We start from the raw sequence: 8428 nt of genomic DNA on the forward strand, positions 1-8428 counted from the left end.
TTTTAAACCGGACTAACCTTTAAACCGGCCTAAAATATTTGGTAAGCTTTAATCAAACGATGCTGTCATTTATATGGCTGCGTTCTGATCTGCGTTACACGTCAATGTTAAAAAACAACAAATTCAAGTTAAAGAAAATGAGTAAATTCATTCCGACATTTTCTTGCAGTAAAATAGCTTTTCTTCGTCAAATATCTCGTTCCATAGGGTTTGAGAACAATTTTGTCAACTTGTTGCCGATATGTTTCTGAACATAGAACTTTAACGTGTTGGATAGTTGAAAGTTGGCCGATGATGTACAGTACTTTGTAGTGACATAATATGCACAAAAGAAAATAAATTGATATACATATGCATGTTTTTATTCAGTTTGAATAGGCGCTCGTCGAGTTAGAGGTGGCTGAACCATCGGTTGTAATTGGTGCCATGACAGTTATTTCTCGACAAAAATATGATTACTGGTTAAAACCCAACTGTCAAAATTATTTTTGAAGGGAAATTCCGGACAAACCATCGCTGGATAAACACAGTTCATAGCAGTTAATGGAAGAGAACATTTTTCTCTTTTGTTTACTGCCAACATCTGCGATTGGCGAGTAACGGTTTGTCCGGAATTTCCTTTCAAAGAGAATTTTGACAGTTGGCTTTAAAGCTGGAATTATATGTTTGTCGAGATTTCAAACTTTGATTAAAAAATTGGTTAAAATATTTCAATTTGAATTTAAAATGAACTGTGAGTGTCATTCTAATTGAACATGATACCTATCGACGTGGGGGAGAACATTTATTTTCGTTTCAAGTGAATTTTCACAAGTTTGAAATAAAGATCAATTATCAATGAAGGCCTGCGAATTAAAATTATACACGTTTTCAGCGAGGTTTAAATAAAAAGTGAACAAAGATCAAACAAGAATTAAACTTTGACAGAATGATCATTTATATTCACGAGCGTTATATTTATTTTTTTGGCAGATAGAATATAGATATATTTCTATAATGCATCAAAGCAAATTGGAACGATTTTATTTGCTAACAAAATTTCTATGATTTTATGAATAAAATAATAAGTACATTAAAACATAAATGAGAGTTTAAAACATCCTAGCAATATATTTTTACCAACACCCTGTAACTATTTGTGCCGTTTATACGCAATTTTGCTTCAAACTAACTTATGATCATTACAACAACTGACAGAATCTTATACCTGTTTAATTATTTCTATAGAGTTAATTAATAATTTAATATAACGTATTCCATATTTATGTCGTATTCTTTTCTGATTCGCGGTTCAAGCAATGTTTTGGAATAATGTACCGGTTGTTCAGAACTATTGATGCATATGCCAAAAATCGAAATAAATATATTGATCACCGTTGTGTTCACAATAAATCTCAAAATATGTGATTTTATTCTTATTGGAACATTGCACATATTTAAAATCAATTATTTACTATTAGCTTAGAGTATTTGTGGAGCTAATTTCTAAGCTGTTAACATTCTGATTCAATTTACTAACCACGAGTGTAGGAAAATTCATAAAATATTGCATTTTACGAACTATATCCAATTGTGATTTGTTTGGATCTATCCCCTAAAACAATAATTTTCTTCCGTTATTTACTTTTTTTGATGTTTGATACAATAGATATATGGGCAATAATTCGTGAAAATATGTTATCGATTTATATTAACGAATTAAATGGTCCTTATTCTCTTAGCGATAAGCAAAAAGAAAAGAATCAAAACAATTCCTATTGTAGTTCTGCTTCTAATTCACAAAAACAACTTTGATCTGAATTGATCTCAATTTATCCAAACGTGCTCTACTGTAACCCTTTGATGTGCAATTGGAATCAAGCGTGTAGAGAGAAGGAAAGAACGAGGAAATCGACACAGATCTTTCAATAGGGCCAAAGTCGCAATGTATTCAAATGGAGAAAAATCAGTTTCAATATACGGCGATGCTTTTCTAAATGTAGTTTTTATTGTAGGTATAAATTACTTTATGACCATGTTTTTCCGGAAGCATCTATGGTTAAACCTTATGACAATATAACAAAGAATTTAATTCCTATGTGCTTTTAGTGGGTAGAAACTAAAAAAATGCTTACGCCCAATTTGCATCCCAGTCGTGATTTCGCCCTTCAGCAACCACCATTTGCGGAAGGGCTAAACGGTGTACATAATTTTCATAAGGGCGCGGTAAAAGGGCTAAACTGACTCTGTCTTGCTGGGTAGGGCTGGGTAAATGGGCGAGCTTGACAGTATACTTTTTAATAGGGCTCAGCAAATGGGCGCATAGAAACCCAATGTAAATGATAGGGCGCGTGCATCTTTTCTTCGAATTTCATGAAAATATCGAAATATTCGAATGTTTATGTGCAACAACTATCGAGTAGACATGATCCTAGTAGATATTGCTTATCATTTATATAATAGAACCGCCGTTTAAAGAATAATTTTGTGAATAATAACCGTACGCCCGGTTCTGTCAAAAAATGTAAGTTTAGCCTTTATATTCCATATGAGAAGAAGGGCCTAAGTCGAAATCTCGAAGAAAATGCATGTTTCGCCGTTTTGTTTTCTTTAATTATAAATCGAACTAAAAACCATTTTAACTAATTTTCACCTCAATCTTGTAGTATTTTTGTCGCATAATGTCACAATAGCGAAAACGCAGTTTGTTTACATTTGCGATTTAAGCCCTAATGAAAGATCTATGTCGAAATAAAAAAAAAATGCGGGTAGATAAACACGGTAAAAAAACTACCCATTTTAAGTATTCAAATTGCCCATTTTCGGAAGTTATTCGAGCTGTCAAAAAATGGGTATTTTTTTGCTTCTAACAATGGGTGCTTTTTATTCATTTCACAACTACTCGATGAGATAATGTCAGTGGATATACTGATCTTAATAATGAGTGAAAAGTCATTAAGAATTATTTTAAGCGAGTTTACCTGCAAACTAAGGTTCGTAGCGGAACCTGCAAATTACCGGCCTGCATCTGAGTACGTGGCGGAAACGGAACATTTCGGCAATGCTCGTAAAAACGGTTGTTTAAACTACTGAGGATGTTGCAAATATGCGCAAGTTTGGCATTTTTAGAGTAGCCAAAAGATCCAGCCACCAAAAATATATCCAGTTGGCAGTTTTATTTTGTTAAGTAGTTAAGGAGACAATAATGTGAAATGAATGTTATTTTATGTTTTTTTTTTTAATTCAGAAATAATTCTATTGACAGTATTTTTCATTCTGGCGCGATTTTCATGAATGGATATTTTTCACGTGTTTTGTTGTAACAGTTCTGCGAAAAATAAAGGCTAAAGCATACCCAGGATGACGTACAAGAGCTGTATTCATTTATGGATACGAACTCTTTACCCACTTAATGGGTTATTCCACTTTTATTGAAAATGCGTACTTTTCGACGCATTAATTGGTATTTTATTTTATTAGTGTAGTTCGACAGTGCTTGTCTTTCCTACCTGATAAACTGGCTTATTTATTTCCATCTTTATTGCGAGCAAAGGGAGCCATATTTATCCAGAAGAAAGTCGAAGAGAGGATTGAAAATAACGAAATGTGTGCATGAGAAGCATGACAAATTTTTGCATATTTTGTCTTCTTCCGGTAACATGATGCTGCCATTTGCATTGCTGCGTTCTGATCAGCAATACACGGCTATGTTAAAAAACTGTACAATAAAGTTAATTTAAAATTCACTGTTAATGCTATTTAATAGTCTGAATATTTCGAGAATTTTTTTATTGCTCAATAAAATGGTGAATCGACATCTTGTTGAATGGGATTTATAACATAAGTATTGTATCAAATAAAATATTTTTTTCGAGCAATTTCATCACAAGATGGCGGCTCTGCAGCATTTTCACCTCATGAGCGTTTTTTGGAAGGGTTCCATGGTCGGAAATCTATCCTACCTAGCGCCAAAAACTAAAGTTTTTCTGATTCCTTATGTCAATAGCGATGTACGTAGGATTTTTTCGATATTTTGATTTTAAGCGATAAACCGTAGAAAATGTCATAAAAATCTACACAAAATCAATAAAAAGGTAAGCAATAAAAAATTTAATCCTGCGTACGTGACTGGAGAAATCAATTTTGAATATACTATGAAAATTTCAAAGCGACCAAAAATCATTTGTTCGAGTTACATTTCCGGCCAGTGGTTTCGAGAAAAACGCGGGTAAAGTTTGCAATACACATGGGTTATACATAAGAAGCGTTGCGGCAAAATTGAAAATTTCTCGACAAACGTATGATTACGGCGTAAAAGCCAACTGTCAAAATTCTCTTTGAAAGGAAATTCCAGACAAACCGTTACTGGCTGAATACAGTTCACATCAGTTAATGAAAGAGAAAACTTTTCTCTTGCGTTTACTACCAACGTTTGTGCTTGGTGAGTAACGGTTTGTCCAGAATTTCCTCTCAAAGTGAATTTTGACAGTTGGCTTATACGCCGTAATCATATGTTTGTCGAGATTTGTATATTTTTGAATTGTTTTCGTTCTCCATGTTTTGGGATATCATATTTGACATCCTAAAGCACATTTTAGACTAATAAATAAAAAATCGATTGTTTTAAAATTTTACAGTGGAGTAACCTCTTAAACAATTTATTATTTAAGATCCATAATTGACTAAAACGTTATTTTGCTAATAATGGTGCATACTATCGAGAACGTTATAGAGTTGTAATGTTAGGAGCTAGCCACTCCAAGGGCTTGAAGAGCTTCTCTAACATTACACTTAGTAGTCAGTTCAGCCAAATCTGACTGTTCCAAATTAAATCAAATGCTTATAGAAAAAGGGTGGAAGCTTACATCTTTTGAAAAGTTTGTATCAGTTGCTGTCCTGCAACACATGAAAAATGCCAGGAAAATTATTTATTTGCTTCAGATAATTATGTCGTCCATGGAATGGAAATCTGAAATTTTAGCCTGGTGGGGCTTATTATACCATCCTACCCAGCTAGTCTACTAACCATGCATATAGAATTTGGCAGACCTACTTTGCTGAAAATAAAGTAATTCAAATTATCAGCACGACTACCCAATCAAGCCTGAAATACCAAAAGTCCAGTAATTTTAATTAATAAAAATTATAATTAGTTATTTCCTATAGTCTGCCATCTGTCTGATAATGAATTGACAATTATAAATTTACAAATTGAACCTGATACTGGATGCAGACAAAATTTCTTGGACCAATCGTTCTGAATTTTGCACAGTTCTTCTTCTTCCTCAAGGCAACTACAAGAGCTTTTTGCAAACTGCTAAATATTATTACTTTACAATAACATGTTAATCGTTGTTTTAGCAATAATCGGACTTTGGTTTCAAAGTACTACGAAAAAATCGAAAATCGACCAAAAAATAAAAGCTCCCTTGACTACTTGTGAAATGCTGTGCAAATGTCTCAATGTTTGGTCCAGTAGATTTTGAGTTATGGTGTACAATTTTCGATGTGGCGTCAGACTGAAAAGACAATCTTTGTATCGAAAAAAATTAAAGTATCCAATTTTTTGCCGATTATACCTTACACAACCCCCCTTAAGTTCCGACACGATTTAAGCGATTTTTCCGTATTCAACTTTTTGCGTAATTTTGCCAAGTCATCTGTCTAGTCTCAGCTTTCATAGCTCTTTCATACCTTGTGCATATCTGTTCTATCATAAAGAATTAAACGAAAATTTGTACTACAGCGGGAATGCAAATCGTTCAAGATATGCTAGAAAATTATAAATTACGAAACAATACAAATAAGCTCCGATAACATTTAAATAACGATCAAAATGATAATATTTGTAACAGTTTGTTTGCCGTCATATTTAAAAGTGTTACTTAGGCTATATGGCATGGCTACATTTACAGTTTTTTATTCAATCTTAGTTTTGAACTCTTTCGAAAGCAGTAAAAATATAAATAAACTTCCACTTGCTTATGGTGTTCTTTGTGAGAAGATAAACCTAGAAAAGGGAACAAATTGTGATTATATATTCTTTTCCTCGTGTTAAAATAACTAAAAAATGGGAGCAAATTAAACTTCACTCATTTTGATAGCCATAGGTAAACTTACGAACGAAAACAATTTTCATCTCTGAATCCAATTATAAAATTTCGTTCTGTAGTGTATAAGATATTGTTGGAAGAGGAATAATTTATCTAAAACCGATAATTTTAAGAAATATCATTCCAATATTAGAATATGTCAGTATAAAGTATACATTCCACCTTAATGAATCGGTATATCGGTACGAATGTGAATGCAACAGAATAAGAACATTCAAGCAGTCTCGTTGATGTGTATGTTTCACTATATATGCCTTGTGAGAAGAAGAGGGGTTGACTGGTTGACAAAATACAAGAGCAATGAGTACAGCTGTGTGCGTTTCAGCGTGTCATGCAGTGACTACAGACATCGAACACACGTAAGCGAATGGAATGTTTGCGGCAGGGAAACCGATGGAAGTGCGAATACGATTCAGTCTGTTAAGAACTATTGATAGGTGAAGACGCCTTGAAGCGGAAAATACTTCGACCATGGATGCGACAATGGCGCAGTGGCTCCCAGTGACTAGTGCTTGAGAAAAAAAGTGAAGTAAATATGTATTCGCATTTTAAATAGCATCATGCACTTTTGGTTTGGCTTTGCAAACTAATGAAAGCAAGAGAAACTTTTTGCAGTTTTGTTGAATTTGATCGTGTGAGGTGGAAAGATATTGACGTGCGGAAAAAACGACAGAATATCCATGTACAGTACAACGGAATTTGTATTTTTGTTGCCTCTAAGTTTCCGTAGTGGTAATCAAGAAGATGAATATACAAATGAGAACATGTTTGTTAAAGAGTTTTGACCGAATATTGATTCGTGTTTGAAAACACGAATCAGGGTTGAATTGTATTGATTCGTGCGAGAGGACGCGAATTATATTTGCATTCGTGCGAGAGGACGCGAATTATGTTTGAATTCGTGCGAGTGGACGCGAATCATGTTCCGATTCGTGCGAGAGGACGCGAATCAGATGGAATATGTTTGAATTCGTGCGAGAGGACGCGAATTATGTTTGGGTTCGTGCGAGAGGACACGAATCGGATGGAATATGTATGAATTCGTGCGAGAGGACGCGAATAGGTTTAGATTCGTGCGAGAGGACGCGAATCATGCTCCGATTCGTGCGAGAGGACGCGAATCGGATGGAATATGTTTGAATTCGTGCAAGAGGACGCGAATTATGTTTGGATTCGTGCGAGAGGACGCGAATCAGATGGGATATGTTTGAATTCGTGCGAGAGGACGCGAATTATGTTTGGGTTCGTGCGAGAGGACACGAATCGGATGGAATATGTATGAATTCGTGCGAGAGAACGCGAATCAGATGGAATATGTTTGAATTCGTGCGAGAGGACGCGAATTATGTTTGGGTTCGTGCGAGAGGACACGAATCGGATGGAATATGTATGAATTCGTGCGAGAGGACGCGAATAGGTTTGGATTCGTGCGAAAGGACGCGAATTATGTTTGGATTCGTGTGAGAGGACGCGAATCATGCTCGGATTCGTGCGAAAGGACGCGAATCGGATGGAATATGTTTGAATTCGTGCAAGAGGACGCGAATTATGTTTGGATTCGTGCGAGAGGATGCGAATCAGATGGAATATGTTTGAATTCGTGCGAGAGGATGCGAAATATGTTTGAATTCGTGCGAGAGGGCACGAATTATGTTTGGATTCGTGCGAGAGGACGCGAATTAGCTTTCGATTCGTACGAGAGGATGCGAATTGGGTGGAATATGTTTGAATGCGTGAGGACGCGAAATAGGTTTAAATTCGTACGAGAGGACACGAATCGGGTAAGATAGGTTTGAATTCGAGCGACATTGTTTTTTTTGTTTGTGTGCACAAGGAAAATTTTATTTATCCATGATACAAGATAATGGACTATGGGATATAAATAGCGAATACAGAGAGTTTGTGAGCGAGACGTTCATACAGAGAACAGTACTCAATAATACAGAACTTTCATGATATATTTTGAATTTTTCGATACCGTATTTACCGTTGGAGTAGAGGTGAGAAAGGATGTAGTGTATAAGATATTGTTGGAAGAGGAATAATTTATCTAAAACCGATAATTTTAAGAAATATCATTCCAATATTAGAATATGTCAGTATAAAGTATACATTCCACCTTAATGAATCGGTATATCGGTACGAATGTGAATGCAACAGAATAAGAACATTCAAGCAGTCTCGTTGATGTGTATGTTTCACTATATATGCCTTGTGAGAAGAAGAGGGGTTGACTGGTTGACAAAATACAAGAGCAATGAGTACAGCTGTGTGCGTTTCAGCGTGTCATGCAGTGACTACAGACATCGAACACACGTAAGCGAATGGAATGTTTG

The sequence above is a fragment of the Topomyia yanbarensis genome, chromosome 3, assembly GCF_030247195.1.
Source record: "Topomyia yanbarensis strain Yona2022 chromosome 3, ASM3024719v1, whole genome shotgun sequence".
In the NCBI taxonomy this organism is placed as follows: Eukaryota; Metazoa; Arthropoda; class Insecta; order Diptera; family Culicidae; genus Topomyia; species Topomyia yanbarensis.